The sequence below is a fragment of the Cherax quadricarinatus genome, chromosome 56 (assembly GCF_038502225.1).
Source record: "Cherax quadricarinatus isolate ZL_2023a chromosome 56, ASM3850222v1, whole genome shotgun sequence".
Taxonomy (NCBI): Eukaryota; Metazoa; Arthropoda; class Malacostraca; order Decapoda; family Parastacidae; genus Cherax; species Cherax quadricarinatus.
Window position 1 is genome coordinate 15,201,491 of NC_091347.1, and position 21,129 is coordinate 15,222,619.

Below are 21,129 nucleotides of genomic sequence, written 5' to 3' on the forward strand. Positions count from 1 at the left end.
ATATATATATATATATATATATATGTCTTGCCAAATAGGCAGAACTTGAGATCTTAGCTTAAATAGCAACGCTCATCTTGCCATATAGGACAAGTGAAAATTTGTGTATGCAATAATTTCGCCACAATCATTCTGAACCTAATAAAAAAAAATATATTTCACTGTGTTTCTTTAACATTAAATTATTGTAAACAAATCTAAAATATATTTAGTTCGGTTAGGCTAAAATAAATTGCGCTTGTTGTAAGGTTAGCTAAGTTTTCTAAGATTCTTTTGGCGCAAAATTATAAATTTTTACATTAACATTAATGAAAAAATATATCTTTAAACGTATAAGAGAAAATTTCAGAAAGGAATTAATTTTAAATGAGTTCTTGCCAATTGACCAGTTTTACATATTTGGCACGACTTCCAGCAGGCGTGCATGAGCGTGTTAGGAGTGAATGGAGACGAATGGTATTTGGGACCTGACGATCTGTTGGAGTGTGAGCAGGGTAATATTTAGTAAAGTGATTCAGGGAAACCGGTTATTTTTATATAGCCGGACTTGAGTCCTGGAATTGGGAAGTACAATGCCTGCACTTTAAAGGAGGGGTTTGGGATATTGGCAGTTTGGAGGGATATGTTGTGTATCTTTATACGTATATGCTTCTAAACTGTTGTATTCTGAGCACCTCTGCAAAAGCAGTGATAATGTGTGAGTGTGGTGAAAGTGTTGAATGATGATGAAAGTATTTTCTTTTTGGGGATTTTCTTTCTTTTTTTTTGGGTCACCCTGCCTCGGTGGGAGACGACCAACTTGTTGAAAAAAAAAAATATATATATATATATATATATATATATATATATATATATATATATATATATATATATTTACACACACACACACACATATTGTGTGTATGTCGTGCCGAATAGGTAAAACTGGTCAGTTAGCAAGAACTCATTTAAAATTAAGTCCTTTCTAAAAAATGTTCTTATACGTTTAAAGATATAATTTTTGCCCTGTATGTTAATGTAAAAAATAATTTTGTACCAAAAGAACCTTAGAACACTTATATATCATTATTGCAACATGTGCAAATAAATTTAGCTTAATCCAACTAAACATATTTTAGATAAGTTTACAATATTTTAATATGCAAACATAATGAAATACATTTTTTTTCGTTAGGTTCAGAATGATTTTTGCGAAATTATTAAATACACAAATTTTCGCTTGCCTTATTCGGCAAGAAGAGCGTTGCTATTTAAGCCAAAATCGCAAGTTTTACCTATTCGGCACGACATATGAGGGGTCTTCAGTCTAGTTATAGAGGCATCTCCCTATAATTTTTTCTGTGAAAAATATATATAACATACACATCACCCAAAATGTTTATCAGAGTAAGTGGATTCGCACAACTCAGAAAAAAAATGGAAAACTGTTTAATAAAAATGTTGATTTTCACATGCCAAGTTGTACCACAATAATCAAGATCTTAGTGAGTCGTTATGCTTTACTTAGAGTAAAGTACAAGCCATTCAATTTGCAGTTAATCATGAATTTAGCAACGAAGCGACAGTTTTATTGCAGAATAAATTGTTTTCATAGTTTCCCTCTGGGAGATTGTACGTAATAAAACCAAAATTAAGACTGTGGAATCTTTAATTTCTTGTTTAGTCGAAACCTGAGCTGCAATCACTGTCGTAATTAAAGCAAGGGCATTTGTTTGTTTGTTTTTAAGTGAAAATGACTGTTTTTATAATATTCTTCTGTTTCTTATATTAATCAAGACATTTTTGATAGAGGAATGTATTACTGGGAAAGAAATGATATAAGTGGTGTTTTTCGTAATGATTCTCGTTGATTCTAAACCATTTTAGCTCTGGCCACAGCAGTATTATATTACGGGAAAAAATATTACCTTTAAAAGTGATAAAAGGAAATGCAAATTTTCTTATGAATATTCATGGAATCACATTAAACCCAATGGAATATTTAGACTATTAGTAAGAGGGAAAAGTGACTGCAGTAAATTATGGCAATCCGCTGTTTAGCTAAATAGTGTAATATACTAGGAAATGGAGAAGGTATGTTAGTTACCAGTTAGCAAAGGCAATTGTCGATAGACACTTCGTCTGTTTTGTCTAGTTTGTGGTGTGTGCGCGCGTTTGTGTGTGTGTGTGTGTTTAGTTTAGGCTATCTTCAGGATCTGCTGATAAGGGGCTCATGTGTAGGCCAAAATATCCAGTTCACCATTGAAATACTTTTCAATAATTATTACGTGGACCACTACGCTATTGCACTCTTATAATATATATATGTATGTGTGTATATATATATATTATAGTTAAAAAGGCAGCCTTGTGAAGAGCACAGTGGAAGAAGGTGTTGCCAGAAAATGCATACAATTATGCCACATAAATAACCAAGCAGTGAGAAAAGACTGTCATTTTTAAACTCTGCGAAATGCTTCACTGATTTTTTTTTTTAACTCTGAAGGTAATATTTCAAAATTTGCTACAGTTATATCGAAAGATAAGTGCAATATTCAGGCAGTGGAAGAAGGAAGGTGATAATAAAGCTCTGAGTGCTCCTTAAATTTTGAGGACATTAAAAAAACATTACCTATTAAAAATGTAAATTTACAGAGCTTACAATTTGTGATTGATAGAATGGAATTTCAATACGATAAGATCACAATGATAAATATAAAATATAATCGTTTGAAGTGTGATTAGCAGACTTTCAATAATATATAAAGGAAAAAGGAGCTGTTTTAGTTGCATCATTCAAAAGGATAATTGAAGGTTCTGGTTTATATCTACAGATTAATAGCTGCAAGGATGCACTGGAGCTAATGTTAACACGTTTTATTTCAAGTCATACTACGGGACAGCAACAGAAATTAATAGTAACAGCAGCAACAAAAGTGGCTGTAGTAGTAGCCCAGATACTGACTAGCAGAGTAAATGGCAGAAACAACTCAGGTATCAACAACAACAGCAGATGGCAGACAGTAAGCTCAACAGGCCCGGACACCCCCAACCCACCCACAAGACCGCACCCAGAGCCAAACAAACAACGAACCATCCCTCCACTCACCCCGTTCTCTTTTCCTCCACTTTTCTCTCTCTTTCTCTCTCCCTCTCCCTCCTCTCTGTTTCCTTTCGTTTGGAGGACCTCAACGCTGCCAAAGTAATTATCTTGATGGGGTTATGATACTCGTCGCTCGCCACAAGACAATGATGTATCACGTTATTATCACCAGCTCCCGCCGCTGCTCCTCACCAATACGGTCAAGGAGGAAGGGGGGGTAACAAGGAAAAAACAGAAGGAAAATAAGCATTTGAATTTTTTGAACATGGTGACAACAGCCGGTGATTTTGTAGTGATTGTGTATTATAAATTTTATTTTGCCAATTTTATTAAGAACAAAATGAGAACGAACCGAAGAGATGTGTATATACTTCAAAGACTAACGTAATCGAAGGACGAAGAAAATATGTTACACACTATTCGTTGGCTATGCAAACCCACCTTTACATTTGTTACATCTATTTCTAAGTCTCCGTGTCTTCGACATCTGTGTTGGTGGCAAAATGGAGTTAGGTGCGCGAAATCCAGTGTCGTATGTGATATCGGAAGTGTCAGTGCCAGGCACTGCGATGACGATGTGCTTAGTGCCTAGTGTTGTATAATAGTCCTCAGTGGCATGTGTTGTGGGATAAAGTCTTCAGTGCTAAGTAGTTCGTGAGAAAGAAATCGTCAACGTCAGTTATTATATTATGCAAGTCACGAGCGTTGTTATACAAAGTGCCCTGAAGAGTGCTTTAAAGTGGCATAAATATCCGCGTGTTTATGCTGGACGACTATATATTTCAAGGTATTTATAGGTTAATTTGGTGACAGACTTGTAATGTTGTTCTATGGTTATGCTATGGGAAGAGGGAAGGAGTAGAATAAGAGGGAGAGGGGAGAAAAGGAAGGAGTTTAGTGATAAGGAAGAGAATGGTCTTAGGGGCCGGGAATGAGTTAGATCCGGGGTAGTTAATATGGGACTCGCATGTTTTGAAATTTTGCAAGAACTGGGATTTTATGCCAAAAACGCTACGTGCTTAAAATTTTATAAAATATGAATATTATTATGCGATAATTTTCCCACAGGATGTTAAGGACTGGGAATTCTTGCTTTTATTCCACGAATTTGAGGGTTGGGACGATTATTATTTGCCTGAATAATTGGTCTTTGTATACTGGAAGCATAATTAAGGAAGCATAGTACGTGCGTCGTCGGTACCTGCGTGAGATTACACAGAGGAAACCCTTAAATCAGGAGCTTATGACATGTTGACACACAGATGGAGGATACATAGAGAGATTTTAGGGCCATAACTGTGTAGTATTTTTCCAGGGGAGATTAATTAACGTGTACAAAATGCAAGAGACGTGATGCGGGGGTTTCATTGCACTCTGAAAAATATTAATCCATGAAGTTATAGTTTCTGATAAACCAAAAATATGATTGCAGAGAGACTGGAGCAAGTGATATAATTTGCAATATTGTCCGAGTGAGGATATTGATTCAAAACTAACCCACAATTTGGAAAGAAAAGTTTTCGTGATTTCATTGTCTTTGACTATTATTATGTTGTGAATTGTTCCCGTCTCGGTATTGGGAATTTATTCGTAACAGAACATTGACATTGCAAAAGAGCGAGACTAAATGAGGATAAAGGGAGAGAGAGAGAGTGAGGGGGGAAGGGAGGGAGGTAGGTAGAGAAGAGAGAGTAATGAAGAGAGGAACCAGATAAACCACCTACTCCACAATTTATTAATTAGTTACCATTGTTGTTTGTCTATAACACTATCACTGACCATTTATTGTCGTCACCCACTTCCCATCATCCCCACTGCTGCTGCCTTCTCTTCCTGCTGTTCTTCCTGCTGCTCTTCCTGCTGCTCTTACTGCTGCTCTTCATGCTGCTCTTCCTGCTGCTCTTCCCGCTGCTCTTCCCGCTGCTCTTCCTGCTGCTCTTCCCGCTGCTCTTCCCGCTGCTCTTCCCGCTGCTCTTCCCGCTGCTCTACCCACTGCTCTTCCTGCTGCTCTTCCTGCTGCTCTTCCCGCTGCTCTTCCCGCTGCTCTTCCCGCTGCTCTTCCCACTGCTCTTCATGCTGCTCTTCATGCTGCTCTTGCTGCTTCCCACTGCTCTTCCCGCTGCTCTTCCGGCTGCTCTTCATGCTGCTCTTCCCACTGCTATTCCTGCTGCTCTTCCTGCTGCTCTTCCTGCTGCTCTTCCCGCTGCTCTTCCCGCTGCTCTTCCCGCTGCTCTTCCCACTGCTCTTCCTGCTGCTCTTCCTGCTGCTCTTCCCGCTGCTCTTCCCACTGCTCTTCATGCTGCTCTTCCCGCTGCTCTTCCCGCTGCTCTTCCCGCTGCTCTTCCCGCTTCTCTTCCTGCTGCTCTTCCTGCTGCTCTTCCTGCTGCTCTTCCTGCTGCTCTTCCCGCTTCTCTTCCCGCTGCTCTTCCTGCTGCTCTTTCTGCTGTTCTTCCTGCTGCTCTTACTGCTGCTCTTCCCACTGCTCTTCATGCTGCTCTTCCTGCTGCTCTTCCTGCTGCTCTTCCTGCTGCTCTTCATGCTGCTCTTCCTGCTGCTCTTCCCGCTGCTCTTCCTGCTGCTCTTCCCGCTGCTCTTCATGCTGCTCTTCCCGCTGCTCTTCATGCTGCTCTTCATGCTGCTCTTCATGCTGCTCTTCCTGCTGCTCTTCCTGCTGCTCTTCCCGCTGCTCTTCCCGCTGCTCTTCATGCTGCTCTTCCTGCTGCTCTTCCCGTTGCTCTTCATGCTGCTCTTCCTGCTGCTCTTCCTGCTGCTCTTCCTGCTGCTCTTCCTGCTGCTCTTCCTGCTGCTCTTCCTGCTGCTCTTCCTGCTGCTCTTCCCGCTGCTCTTCCCGCTGCTCTTCCTGCTGCTCTTCCTGCTGCTCTTCCTGCTGCACTTCCTGCTGCACTTCCTGCTGCTCTTCCTGCTGCACTTCCTGCTGCTCTTCCTGCTGCTCTTCCTGCTGCTCTTCCTGCTGCTCTTCATGCTGCTCTTCATGCTGCTCTTCATGCTGCTCTTCCCGCTGCTCTTCCTGCTGATCTTCATGCAGCTCTTGATGCTGCTCTTGATGCTGCTCTTCCCGCTGCTCTTCCCGCTGCTCTTCCCGCTGCTCTTCCCGCTGCTCTTCATGCTGCTCTTCATGCTGCTCTTCCTGCTGCTCTTCCTGCTGCTCTTCATGCTGCTCTTCATGCTGCTCTTCCTGCTGCTCTTCCTGCTGCTCTTCCTGCTGCTCTTCCTGCTGCTTTTCCTGCTGCTCTTCCCGCTGCTCTTCCTGCTACTCTTCATGCTGCACTTCATTCTGCTCTTCCCGCTGCTCTTCCCGCTGCTCTTCCTGCTGCTCTTCCCGCTGCTCTTCCCGCTGCTCTTCCCGCTGCTCTTCATGCTGCTCTTCATGCTGCTCTTCATGCTGCTCTTCATGCTGCTCTTCCCGCTGCTCTTCCTGCTGCTCTTCCTGCTGCTCTTCCTGCTGCTCTTCCTGCTGCTCTTCCTGCTGCTCTTCATGCTGCTCTTCCTGCTGCTCTTCCCGCTGCTCTTCCCACTGCTCTTCCTGCTGCTCTTCCCGCTGCTCTTCCCGCTGCTCTCCCGCTGCTCTTCCCGCTGCTCTTCCTGCTGCTCTTCATGCTGCTCTTCCCGCTGCTCTTCCCACTGCTCTTCATGCTGCTCTTCCCGCTGCTCTTCCCGATGCACTTCCTGCTGCTCTTCCCGCTGCTCTTCCCACTGCTCTTCCTGCTGCTCTTCCCGCTGCTCTTCCCGCTGCTCTTCCCGCTGCTCTTCCCGCTCCTCTTCCTGCTCCTCTTCCCGCTGCTCTTTCTGCTGTTCTTCCTGCTGCTCTTACTGCTGCTCTTCCCACTGCCCTTCATGCTGCTCTTCCTGCTGCTCTTCCCGCTGCTCTTCCTGCTGCTCTTCCTGCTGCTCTTCCTGCTGCTCTTCATGCTGTTCTTCCCGCTGCTCTTCATGCTGCTCTTCCTGCTGCTCTTCATGCTGCTCTTCCTGCTGCTCTTCCTGCTGCTCTTCCCGCTGCTCTTCCCGCTGCTCATGCTGCTCTTCCTGCTGCTCTTCCCGTTGCTCTTCCTGCTGCTCTTCCCGCTGCTCTTCCTGCTGCTCTTCCTGCTGCTCTTCCTCTTCTTCCTGCTGCTCTTCCCGCTGCTCTTGCTGCTCTTCCTGCTGCTCTTCCTGCTGCTCTTCCTGCTGCACTTCCTGCTGCACTTCCCGCTGCTCTTCCTGCTGCACTTCCTGCTGCTCTTCCTGCTGCTCTTCCTGCTGCTCTTCCTGCTGCTCTTCATGCTGCTCTTCATGCTGCTCTTCATGCTGCTCTTCCCGCTGCTCTTCCTGCTGCTCTTCATGCAGCTCTTGATGCTGCTCTTGATGCTGCTCTTCCCGCTGCTCTTCCCGCTGCTCTTCCCGCTGCTCTTCCCGCTGCTCTTCATGCTGCTCTTCATGCTGCTCTTCCTGCTGCTCTTCCTGCTGCTCTTCATGCTGCTCTTCATGCTGCTCTTCCTGCTGCTCTTCCAGCTGCTCTTCATGCTGCTCTTCATGCTGCTCTTCCTGCTGCTCTTCCTGCTGCTCTTCATGCTGCTCTTCATGCTGCTCTTCATGCTGCTCTTCCTGCTGCTCTTCCTGCTGCTCTTCCTGCTGCTCTTCATGCTGCTCTTCCTGCTGCTCTTCCTGCTGCTCTTCATGCTGCTCTTCATGCTGCTCTTCCTGCTGCTCTTCCTGCTGCTCTTCCTGCTGCTCTTCATGCTGCTCTTCCTGCTGCTCTTCCTGCTGCTCTTCATGCTGCTCTTCCTGCTGCTCTTCCTGCTGCTCTTCCTGCTGCTCTTCATGCTGCTCTTCATGCTGCTCTTCATGCTGCTCTTCCCGCTGCTCTTCCCGCTGCTCTTCCCGCTGCTCTTCCCGCTGCTCTTCATGCTGCTCTTCCTGCTGCTCTTCCTGCTGCTCTTCATGCTGCTCTTCATGCTGCTCTTCCTGCTGCTCTTCCTGCTGCTCTTCCTGCTGCTCTTCATGCTGCTCTTCATGCTGCTCTTCCTGCTGCTCTTCCTGCTGCTCTTCCTGCTGCTCTTCCTGCTGCTCTTCCTGCTGCTCTTCCCGCTGCTCTTCCCGCTGCTCTTCCTGCTGCTCTTCCTGCTGCTCTTCCTGCTGCTCTTTCTGCTGCTCTTCCTGCTGCTCTTCCTGCTGCTCTTCCCGCTGCTCTTCATGCTGCTCTTCCTGCTGCTCTTCCTGCTGCTCTTCCTGCTGCTCTTCATGCTGTTCTTCCCGCTGCTCTTCATGCTGCTCTTCCTGCTGCTCTTCATGTTGCTCTTCCTGCTGCTCTTCCCGCTGTTCTTCCCGCTGCTCTTCCCGCTGCTGCTGCTCTTCCCTCTGCTGCTCTTCCCGCTGCTCTTCCTGCTGCACTTCCTGCTGCTCTTCCCGCTGCTCTTCCTACTGCTCTTACCGCTGCTCTTCCTACTGCTCTTACCGCTGCTCTTCCTGCTTCTCTTCCTGCTTCTCTTCCCGCTGCTCTTCCTGCTTCTCTTCCTGCTGCTCACTCTCTTTCCGCTGCTCTTCCCGCTGCTCTTCCTGCTGCTCTTCCCGCTGCTCATCCTGCTGCTCTTCTTGCTGCTCTTCCTGCTGCTCTTCCCGCTGCTGCTGCTCTACCCGCTGCTCTTCCTGCTTTTCTTCTTGCTTTTCTTCCTGCTTTTCTTCCCGCTGCTCTTCCTGCTGCTCTTCCTGCTGCTCTTCCCTCTGCTCTTCCTGCTTCCTTCCTGCTTTTCTTCCCGCTGCTCTTCCTGCTGCTCTTCCCGCTGCTCTTCCTGCTGGTCTTCCTGCTGCTCTTCCCGCTTCTCTTCCCGCTGCTCCTGCTCTTCCCGCTGCTCTTCCTGCTGCTCTTCCTGCTGCTCTTCCCTCTGCTCTTCCTGCTTCCTTCCTGCTCTTCTCGCTGCTCTTCCTGCTGCTCTTCCCGCTGGTCTTCTTGCTGCTCTTCTCGCTGCTGCTCCTGCTCTTCCCGCTGCTCTTCCTGTTGCTCTTCCCGCTGTTCTTCCCGCTGCTCTTCTTGCTGCTCTTCCCGCTGCTGCTCCTGCTGCTCTTCCCGCTGCTCTTCCTGCTTCTCTTCCCGCTGCTCTTCCCACTGCTGCTCTCGCTGCTCTTCCAGCTGCTCTTCCAACTGCTCTTCCCGCTGCTCTTCCCGCCGCTCTTCCCGCCGCTCTTCCCGCCGCTCTTCCCGCTGCTCTTCCTCCTCTCCGCCAATACAGTCCCTTTATTCTCTTCCTATTAATTTTTTTGCTGCTGCTGCTGCTGCTGAGACAGTTTCTGATCCTCATACTTATGAAGCAAAACGGGCATTTTTTTTCTTGTAAGCTTGTCATCGCTACTAGCTGCCACGTAAACTTGTCACTACTAGCTGCCACGTAAACTTGTCACTACTAGCTGCCACGTAAACTTGTCACTACTAGCTGCCACGTAAACTTGTCACTACTGGCTGCCACGTAAACTTGTCACTACTAGCTGCCACGTAAACTTGTCACTACTAGCTGCCACGTAAACTTGTCGTCACTACTAGCTGCCACGTAAACTTGTCACTACTAGCCGCCACGTAAACTTGTCACTACTGGCTGCCACGTAAACTTGTCGTCACTACTAGCTGCCACGTAAACTTGTCACTACTAGCTGCCACGTAAACTTGTCGTCACTAGCTGCCACGTAAACTTGTCACTACTAGCTGCCACGTAAACTTGTCACTACTAGCTGCCACGTAAACTTGTCACTACCAGCTGCCACGTGAATTTATCGTCACTACTAGTTGCCACGTAAACTTGTCGTCGCTACTAGTTGCCACATAAACTTGTCGTCGCTTCTAGCTGTCACGTAAACTTGTCACTACTAATCCCCACGTAAACTTGTCGTCGCTACTAGCTGCCACGTAAACTTGTCGCTACTAGTTGCCACGTAAACTTGTCGCTAGCTGTCACGTAAACTTGTCGCTACTTGCTGTCACGTAAACTTGCCGCTACTAGCTGCCACGTAAACTTGTCGCTACTAGTTGCCACGTAAACTTGTCGCTAGCTGTCACGTAAACTTGTCGCTACTTGCTGTCACGTAAACTTGCCGCTACTAGCTGCCACGTAAACTTGTCGCTACTAGTTGCCACGTAAACTTGTCGCTAGCTGTCACGTAAACTTGTCGCTACTTGCTGTCACGTAAACTTGCCGCTACTAGCTGCCACGTAAACTTGTCGCTACTAGTTGCCACGTAAACTTGTCGCTAGCTGTCACGTAAACTTGTCGCTACTTGCTGTCACGTAAACTTGCCGCTACTAGCTGCCACGTAAACTTGTCGCTACTAGTTGCCACGTAAACTTGTCGCTAGCTGTCACGTAAACTTGTCGCTACTTGCTGTCACGTAAACTTGCCGCTACTAGCTGCCACGTAAACTTGTCACTACTAACCCCCACGAAAACTTGTCGTCACTACTACCTGTCACCTAAACTTGCCACTGCTAGCTGCCACGTAAACTTGTCGCTACTAGCTGCCACGTAAACTTGTCGTCGCTACTAGCTGCCACGTAAACTTGTCGCTACTAGATGCCACGTAAACTCCAAAAATAAAACTAAACAACACCTGTCACGTTTTTTTCGTCTGCCAGACTGTGCAGACGCTCCCAACTTTCTAAATATGCACACGCACGCACGCACGCTTACACACCAACACGCTCATCCTCTTTTCCCAGTATTCGCACTCGAGAGGCGCTTGTAATTTAAGTGAGGCCAGGAGCTGCGGTTCAACTTCTACAGGTACAACCCTATGAGTAACACTCGAAATATAAACCTGCTCACAAATTCACATTGCAAAATTAAACCTGAAAAGAAGACTAGCAGGAGGATAAGAAAACAGAATAGATTTTAGAATAGGGAACTAAATAACGACGAAAGAATTGTTAAATAACAGTATAATAGAAAATGGAATCGAAAAGAAAGACAACGAATGAGAACCATTAAGAAGAAAAAGGCACAATACCGTAACTGGAACAATACACAAATAACCCCGACATACGAGAAAGAACACCATGACGATGTTTCGGTCTGACTTGGACCACTAACTAGTTACGCATTGTGACTAGTCAATGGTTCAATTCGGGCCGAAACATCGTCCTCAGCTTCTTTCATAAGAACATAAGAAAGGAGGAACACTGCAGCACGCCTGTTGGCCCATACTAGGCAGGTCCTTTACAATCCTTCCCACTAACAAAATATTTGCCCAACCCAGTTTTCAATGCTACCCAAGAAATATGTTTTGATGATTCTATTTACTCAATATGCAAGTCTCACTCAAATCCAACCTCTCTCACTCATGTATTTATCTAACCTGGTTTAGAAAGACACGTAAGCAAACACTATAACATATTTATTAGAAAACGTTTCGGTCCTGGGACCTTGATTAGAAGTGATCAAGGTCCCAGGACCGAAGCGTTTTCTAATAAATATGTTATAGTGTTTGCTTACGTGTCTTTCTAAACCAACTTGTCGGTATTTATTACCAAGGTTTATACCATTTATCTAACCTAAATTTGAAACTACCCAACGTTTTAGATTCAATAACCCTACCATTTTGATATTCACCTTACATATTTATGACGAATGAGGTATCTTTCCTAGCTGGAAAGTGCCTGGAGACGGAGGAGGAATTCTCACTTGGATGAAGAGATATTAGTTGTAATAGTGATCCGCTGTACTTGTATGCAGAAATACGGAGAAAAAAAATAGGAATCCAAGAGCATGGGAAACAGAAGCGAGGAAAAGTCAGAAACGAAAACTCTGATGAATAGAGAGGCTGCGAGACACTTTGAGATCAAATCTGAACCAAAGCTGCTATACAGTCACATTAGAAGGAGACAGATGGTTAAAGACCATGTTATATAACTGTAGAAGGAAGGAGGACAGCTGACGAAAAATGACGAGGAAATCTACGACGAACTTAAAAAAATTTCGTACCGTATTTTCTGGCGCATAAGGCGCACGAGCATCTGAGTAGTTGTAACGTAACGTTAATCATCAACTGCTAAAATGTAACCCAACGTTTACCCTTGACCCTAACCTTGCATATAAGGCGCAGGGTGATTTTCCAAGGCTTTTCGTGGGAAAAAGCGCGCTTTATGTCCCCGGAAATACGGTATATTGCATAGAGGCAGGAAAGAAAAAAGATTATACAGCAAACAGAGGATAAGCCAACCTGTACTGCTCGCCATACATACAGCAAAGGAACTGAAGAAAGTTATGAGTGAAATCGTCATGGTTCTACGAGATGAACCAGAAGAAATTTGTGAGCTCTTGGCTAAAATCTACAACCCAATAAATACGGGGCGATTGACAGAAATGTGGAAGACAAAAATTTAAGAAAGAGGACAGATGGCCAGAATTAAAGTACATGGCTAGTATCACTTAGGCTGGACGCCTAGCTAAGGAATTGTCTAGGATTGAATACAGCATCGAGCATGTTGCCAGAGTGCATGTAGCGAATAAATGTTGCAGAAAATGCGCGTTTCGTAATTCTTCTATCTCATGTTTCCCCGGTCAAGCAACATGTATTTCACTCACTGAGCCTGTCAGGTAAATCTTACCTTCATTTCCCCACATCTATCAACGGTTCTTCTACCCTTCTCCCCACGTCAAGCTACAATCCTTCCACCCCCTCCCCAAGTCAAGCTACAATCCTTCCACCCCCTCCCCAAGTCAAGCTACAATCCTTCTACCTCCTCCCCACGTCAAGCTACAATCCTTCCACCTCCTCCCCAAGTCAAGCTACAATCCTTCTACCTCCTCCCCAAGTCAAGCTACAATCCTTCCACCCCCTCCCCAAGTCAAGCTACAATCCTTCTACCTCCTCCCCAAGTCAAGCTACAATCCTTCCACCCCCGCCCCCAGTCAAGCGACAATCCTTCCACCACCTCCCCAAGTCAAGCTACAATCCTTCCACCCCCTCCCCAAGTCAAGCTACAATCCTTCTACCTCCTCCCCAAGTCAAGCTACAATCCTTCCACCCCCTCCCCAAGTCAAGCTACAATCCTTCCCCCCCCTCCCCAAGTCAAGCTACAATCCTTCCACCCCCTCCCCAAGTCAAGCTACAATCCTTCCACCCCCTCCCCAAGTCAAGCTACAATCCTTCCACCCCCTCCCCAAGTCAAGCTACATTCCTTCCACCCCCTCCCCAAGTCAAGCTACAATCCTTCCACCCCCTCCCCAAGTCAAGCTACAATCCTTCCACCCCCTCCCCAAGTCAAGCTACAATCCTTCCACCCCCTCCCCAAGTCAAACAAAAGTCCTTCCACTCCCCTCCCAACGTCAAGCAAGACTCCTCCCCTCCTCCCTTCCCACATCAAGCAAGACTCCTCCCTCCCCCACATCAATCAAGACTCCTCCCCTCCTCCCTTCCCACATAAAGCAAGACTCCTCCCTCCCCCACATCAAGCAAGACTCCTCCCCTCCTCCCTTCCCACATCAAGCAAGACTCCTCCCCTCCTCCCTTCCCACATCAAGCAAGACTCCTCCCCACGTCAAGCAAGACTCCTCCCCTCCTCCCCTCATCAAGCAAGTCTCCTCCCCTCCTCCCTACCCACATCAAGCAAGACTCCTCCCTACCCACATCAAGCAAGACTCCACCCCTCCTCCCTCCCCACGTCAAGTAAGACTCCTCCCGTCCTCCCTCCCAACCTCAAGCAAGACTCCTCCCGTCCTCCCTCCCCACATCAAGCAAGACTCTTCCCCTCCTCCCTCCCCACATCAAGCAAGATTCCTCCCTTCCTCCCCACGTCAAGCAAGACTCCTCCCCTCCTCCCTCCCTCAAGAAGCCAGCACCACACACAGGAAGGACAGATTTAACCAACCAGTAATTGTAACTTCCAGAAATGACGAAAGAGGTTGGTGAACTTCTCGAGGTTAATTCAAGTGGACATTTCCGAATCGAGTCGGAAGCGAGAACTTCCGAAATAATGTTACCGGAGGGAACTTGCGGTCGAAATAAACGAACAAAAACATTCTGTGTAACAGCGAATGAGTTACTGGAATACTGAACACGCCGGGTAAGACACTTGCCGAAAGGCTAGTTTATTATTGCGGAACAATAATAAACTAGCACTGGTAGTGAGAAATATTGTTACCATAATGGAAGAAGCTGGAAGGGATTTTCTTCTTGGGTTAGTATGTGGCTGCGCACTATCATTATCAGGAAGCGCTAAACCTATGTGGGTCATTCACCACAAGGGGCAGAAAAGGCTCGATCCTCCATCCACTAATAGCGAGATGCACTATATATCTGTACTTGCTCAAGGCCAAATAGAAGTCTGTATTTAGATAAAACGAGAAAAAAAAAATATTGGGAAAGAGAGAACCAGACAAAGCGGGACAGAAACCTTCTGGAAACAACAAAACCATCAAGCCAGGTTTGAGAATCAAGGTTTATAAATTATTTCCCTGCGGTTGGTTTATTTACATCATCTAGTAAGCGTGATTGTTTTTAATACTGTGAAGATAATACACACATTGCGAGGTTGTATATATTTCATATTTTTTGCATGCTCGGCCTGATCAGCAAAGACCATTTAGACAAAAAAGTACCGTATTTCGCGGCTTGTAAGACTTATTTTAGTTTCACTGGCTCAGCACCGGACATAACTGGGAGAACTACAGCCCACCTCACACCACAAACTTATAGCTCCCGTCACTGATCTTCAGTTTATAGGACGCAGGGTGGTTTTTAGACATTTTATGGGAAAAATGCGTCTGATAAGCCGCGAAATACGGTAAATGTTATAAAAAAATTTAAAGTCTGAGAAAATTAGATGCACCATGAAAATATTTTATTAATGATAAATAGAAATTTGTGCAGTCACTTTTACGTAATATTTTACGTAAATTTAGTGAAAGTTGTATTAGGAAAATTTGTATTAGGAAACGAAGGAAAATTTAATAGTAGTAAGCAGTGTTTGTGAATTACTTTCTGGTCGTTTGGTAAAATGAGTCTCGCAGATTAGACTTAGTTGGTAAATTCGGTCTAAAATAAATGTTGATTTGTAAGAACTGAATCACGAAAAATGTTTGTAAACCAGATCGAAATATATACATTTACGTTTTTGTTTCCAAAACAACATTGCAAACTTACGTAGTCAAATTTATGGCATTTGAAAATAAAAGTAACTAGGTCAGGTTCACGAAAAAGAAATATCGATTTTTTTTTCCGTGATTATTAATTCTTTTGATGAATGACTTGACTTAGCACTGGAACCAGTTTATTGTAGATTTTTATTAAGATTAAAGAAATGAGAACTACAAAATTTCCAAAAATATGTTTAAATGAACCTAGGTAAACCCACACTCCTATATTTATACTCGCAAGGCCCAGGAGCTATAGATCAACTCCCTCAAGGAGTCCAGGAGCTAGAACTAAACACAGTCATACACTGAAAATATACACTAAAAAATATTAGACAAAACTAATGGTTTTTTCTACATGGACGCCGTCAGGCGAGAGGTTTGTCTCGCTGTTCGAGGAAACTCGAAACTCAAGAACCAGTAGCCTACTATTTGGCTGGAAAACTATTCAAATAGTTCACCATTACTTTGTCTTCCTACTAGAGAGAAATCATTTCAGGGTTCAGCTTGTCTATGAGACTTTTTTAATTAAACCACAGAATTCATACAGGAGATAAACTTAAAATAAGTGCAATATATTCAAACTCAGTGGAATTTATACTGTAGAGAGACCATATCAGTGTTTAACTTGTAGATAATAAACACCAACGAAGCAATTGTTAACGTTATTCAAGACAACGTTTTGCCTGTGCAGCTATGAAGTTTGATAGATTATATATACCTGATGGAAGCACAGGATATAGGCATTAGACAAGACCAGAGTCATGTGATTATACAAGAATTTAATAAAATAGAAGCATTGTAAACAGCCTTCAGTAGCACGGTGGCGAGTAGTAATAGTAGTAGTAGCAGCGTTATTATCAGGGTGTTAAGTTGTGTGTGGTTCATGACAGAATGCCAGAGGTTTGGCCAAATAAATTCTTCCATGTTTCTGATTAATTGGCCTTCGTCTTGAGTGCTCCTTAATAATATAATTTATACTTGTCACTTACTTTTGTGACTCTTTTTGCATCGGATCTCATTAAATAATCGTGAGAGTTCCTGTGCTGGAAGAATGTGTTATTAAATATATATCTGTTTGGAGTCTCGTACCAGCGTTTCTTATAAGGAACAAATACTTCAGTCACAAGCAGACAGCAGATCCTGGAGTCTAATTCCTTATGGAGGTTTTAGCAAAGTGTACATAGGTGAAACTGCTGGAAATCTAACCAATGTTGTCAATAAATACAGATACGAAACCCGAACCCGTGTATAGCAAGAGTTCCAATGAAATACACGGGAAATATCTTTCTCGGATCGTGCATCGACCGAAGCCAGTCTAGGTATTAATTCATGGGGAAGCTCTTAACCCGTTGTGAACACGCAGCCTTGGGAAATAGAAGGCAGTCAGGGTACTCCAGAGAAGGGAACGACAGATCCAATTCCTTGAATCAAGAAAAAGTTAATATTACGACGACTGGTTGGTACACAACGAAGCAAACTCAGCCTCATCATCTGTTTTCTCTGCCTGATATTCCAACGTATCCAGAGCATCACTGAACCTATATATTCTTTTATTATTATATCATTATCATTATTATAAATGCTTATAACACCGACAAGTAAGACGTGTACGATTGGTTGATTTGAATACAAACCAACCCATCCTATATTTTGAGAGATACTGCGGCTTTTGATCCAAACAGCTGGATCTCTCTTCTTGGATAAAAAAACTGACTGTCTCATATTCCATTAAGCGCTGCCTGACCCCAAAGGTTGTTCAGCATTTTCTCATTAAAATGATAATGCGCACAGCATTGTTGATTTGTTTTGTTCAGAAAATACTAAAGCCGTCTGGTTGTCAAGCGTCTAGAATATAAAAAACTGCCGACCTCATTATCAATTTCTTGGCATCATTACCAATTTTCTGCTCTTAACAATTTGCTGCTGTACTGTCACTGCCAACTTGCTGCTGTCACTAACAATTATTTGCTATCACTAATATTTGCTATCACTAACAATTATTTGCTATCACTAATATTTGCTATCACTAACAATTATTTGCTCTCACAAACATCTTGCTGTTGCCACTAACAACTTGCTGCTGTCACTAACATCTTGCTGCTGTCATATCACTGACATCTTGCTGCTATCCCTAACATCTTGCTACTGTCACTAACAACTTGCTGTTATCGTAACAAATTTCATAGCATATTACTTAAATATTTATTTAATTAAATAACTTCTTTACTACATTCCACAGATGTATTTATTCCAAAATTCATTCCGAGACATAGACCACAAATCTCTGGAAATTCTGACGAAAGGGAAAATATCTCGGCCATTTAAGGCTATCAGAAAGATGATGGGTTCCCAGGAAACTACCCACAGGGTGGAGTTAGGTCTTCCTAATAGAGGCAGGAGATAGTTTTTTCCACAGACTCAGTCTCAACCATCACCTCTGGGTGACCAAGCGTCAAGGCAGGAACATCGATAATTGGAAGAATTGCACAAAGTAATCCAGGAGATTTTTTCAGTCAGCAGCCACAGTTCCTTGGATAAAGAACTTTTCACCAGCGTTAAGGAACTTCCCTTGAAGGGACGCTATTGGTAGCTTTGCCTTTGCACATTGTGAAGGCTTACTCAGCCCTGTAACAACTTCAGACAGTATTACCAAGGCTGGCTCCTCCTCAGGAAAATTAGTGAATAGAAAAAGAAGTAATAACAGACAAACAAACACTTTATTATATAGAAAATATAAAACACTTAAATATGAAATATTAATCCTACATTAAAGAAAATGAAAAATGAAAATTATAAATAACTGAATTCAACGCTAATTTATATAGGGGTGTCTGGTGTTGGTGACACACAGTGTTGAAATCGTAGCCGTTGCCGATGATGAGGGGGGGGGGTCGCAGGTGTTGGTTACAACCCACTGGCTAGTTCTTCACAGTATAGCCTTGAGTATTTATCCCGATGACAGGAAAGCAGGTTCTTTACCGCTGCAATGATGAGGGGTTACGTCCTGCAATTTCATACAGGTGCACAGGTAATTAAATCCAAAAAGGGGAAGTCTCAGGACGTTAGTCCATCTCCATCAGTTCTGCTCGTTGATTGGCAGGTGACCCTCTCTGTCATCCAAGCTGGAAAGATAGACCCACTGCTTAAGAAATCACTCTCCATGATAAGTACAATACCTAAAAGATGTGGTGATTATTACAACAGTCAACCTAGAGCAAGACTGAAAGGACTAAGTTTATTATTGGTCAAAAGTGAAGCTTTCAACCAATCAATCCACTAGAATACAAGGCAGGCATGTACTTACAGTAGTGCTGGGAGCTGAGAGTCTAGTGATTACTGTTCGGACCGGAGCCCCACACGTCACCTTTCGGGGGGGGAAGGAGGAGGGGAAGGGATAGCGGGAGCTAGACTGACCCTACCTTAACAAGTAGCCGGCAATGAAACTATTGTTACTATATACTCCCTCTCTCCTCCTATCTATTGAACTTTAACCTCACACACATTCACTAAAGCAATACTGACTGTAAAAACCCACGCATGTCCTTGTGATAAATAAAAAATAGACAAATTTTCAAATATTATTCATATGTCCTCCTGTTAGCCCTCTTAGGGGCCTAGTTCCTAGGCCTGTGTGCACACTGGCGCTGCAATAGCCATCTGAGATTTTCAGTAGTCACTTAGCCTAAGGGACTGAACACCTTTCTTCAAAATTACCTCTCCACTCTCCTCCACTGCCTCCAGTATTAGACACCTCTGTAGATGTGAGTGAAGAATCCTGCTCCGCAGGCGAAAAGTTTAATCAATGATACCTGTTACGTGTCTTATTCACAATGACACAATACTTGTACAATACCTAAGACGCCTTCCAATAAACCGCCTGGTTATTGTGCACGATAGAAAAATGGGTAAAAGAAAACTATGTATTCGGTCACTAAATGAAAATCACCTAAGTAGCGAATCAACTTACGTATAACATAAACACGTCTATCTTTTGAGTCGCCAAATGTGCGAGAAAGAAAGGTGTGTGGGTACGGAAAGTTGAATTGATCGACACCATGCCTAACCCTTCTAGGGTAGGGTAGGTGCCTCAGCCGGAGCTTACAGCTCACAAGCCTGTCATTCCCATTATCTCCCTTGGGGCGGGGATGGCAGACCAGAGAAAGGACAATTGTTCCCAAAGATGAGGGGGGTACTTGTGCCTCCTCCCATGGGAGACTTAGGTCTCAGACACTCCCTAAAGAGGGAGCCAAGGCCGGGCCACCACTTGGAAAAAGCCCGGGCCGGGAGAATATCGGCGAATCTTTAATAATAATAATAAAGTTGAATTTGTGGAAGATATAAATTGTGCCATATCGCATGAATTCAAAATAAGGCTATATTCAGCCTGATGATGATTCCCTCGCACTGACGACATCCCACTGACTGACGACCTCTCACGGACAGACGACCTCACATGGACTGAAATGACCCTTGTCGGTTTAGCGCTCTATTTGATTAATACACACGGACTTACGACCTTCAGTGTACTAAAGACCACCAATGCACTAAGGACCTCCAATGCACTAAGCACCTCCAATACCCAGACTTTTGCATGTAATTGAGAAATATTACGGAAAACTGCATATTAGAGTCCCATAATCTGCATCGCGGCAGAAAGTAACAGAAAATGACTACATCCGTTTTCTTCGCTGCTGCCATTCGTTTTGGTGACAAAAAACTATTTAATGACGACGTGGATTACCAGAATTATTAAGAAATTATCGCCGAATTATCGACGTGCCAAGAACTAGTTTTTCCTCTTGGTTGTCTTGTTATCATCCACATAAAAGTCTCGACGCCGGAACAAACTCGAGTCGAGACTTTAAGGAATCCGAAAGAGATGTATATTGTGAACGAGGTAAATAACGCCCTTGTATACACCTGGAGAGGAAGTGCATGGTTTGTACTCACACAGGTTCACATGTAAGCATGTGCACACACAAAACCAACATGAAAACGCATGTGCACGCACATAAGGCCAACTTGAAAACGCATGTGTACACACAAAGCCAACATGAAAACTAGGTAAGTACATAAGTCCCCCCTCACACAAACACAAAATTATATATATATATAAGTCGTGCCGAATAGGCAGAACCTGCGATCTTGGCTTAAATAGCAACGCTCATCTTGCCATATAGGTCAAGTGAAAATTTGTGTATGCAATAATTTTGCCAAAATCATTCTGAACCTAACGAAAAAAATATATTTCACTGTGTTTGTTTAGTATTAAATTATTGTAAACAAATCTAAAATATATTTAGTTGGGTTAGGCTAAAATAAATTGCGCTTGTTATAATAAGGTTAGGTTAGTTTTCTAAGTTCCTTTTGGTGCAAAATTATAAATTTTTACATTAACATTAATGAAAAAAATATATCTTTAAACGTATAAGAGAAAATTTTAGAAAGGACTTAATTTTAAATGAGTTCTTGCTAATTGACCAGTTTTACATATTCGGCACGACATATATATATATATATATATATATATATATATATATATATATATATATATATATATATATATATATATATTCCAATAACAAATGAGGGTCCGCCTTGCCATACCAGTGAGCTAATAGCAGTAATTTAGAGTCCCCTGAGGCAACAGCTTAATGAAATTCCATGAGCGATAACGTGAAAAACTTTATGAGGAAGGCATCCGGGGGAACGAGAACATTCAACTGACATTTACCGAATGGACGTCAGCGTCTTAACTTCCGGTAACGTATCTTTGTATCCGGATGAGCATTTCTTCTGGAGCGGCCGGTGTGTATCTTCGTATCCGGCCATTCTCGCCTTTTATATCCATGAGTTGGTAGACCCCTGGTGGCTGCCTTCAAGAGGGAGCTGGACAGAGACCTAAAGTCAATACCCGATCAACCGGGCTGTA